The sequence below is a fragment of the Dipodomys ordii genome, unplaced genomic scaffold (assembly GCF_000151885.1).
Source record: "Dipodomys ordii isolate 6190 unplaced genomic scaffold, Dord_2.0 Scaffold74, whole genome shotgun sequence".
Taxonomy (NCBI): Eukaryota; Metazoa; Chordata; class Mammalia; order Rodentia; family Heteromyidae; genus Dipodomys; species Dipodomys ordii.
In genome coordinates, this window is record NW_012267290.1 from 5,868,750 (window position 1) to 5,869,193 (window position 444).

Genomic DNA, 444 nt, shown 5'->3' on the forward strand with positions numbered 1-444 from the left:
TGGTGTGAGCACTGTGGCATGGTGCACGCAGGAACACTACATGCATGGTGTGAGCACTGTGGCATGGTGCACGCAGGAACACTACATGCATGGTGCAGGTACGACATGACATTGTACAAATGCGGGGCATGGTGCACTCAGGACACTGCTAATAACCCTGGCACCCTGGATGCTTCCACATTCGCTGGCTCCTTCACTGAGCCCTCGCCTCGAGTTTTCCAATGGCTTGAAACCTGCACAGATGTTCCACGTGCCACATGCCCTGAACCACTGGCAGGCCACGGTCTCTTCAGCAGATGTGCCACATGCCCTGAACCACCGGCAGGCCACAGTCTCTTCAGCACATGTCCAACAACTTAACACTGAACACTTGGGCCCTCTAGGACCATGCTCTGCTGCCCCTCCCTTCTTTATGTTTAGGCAATATTTTCTGCCAATGATGAC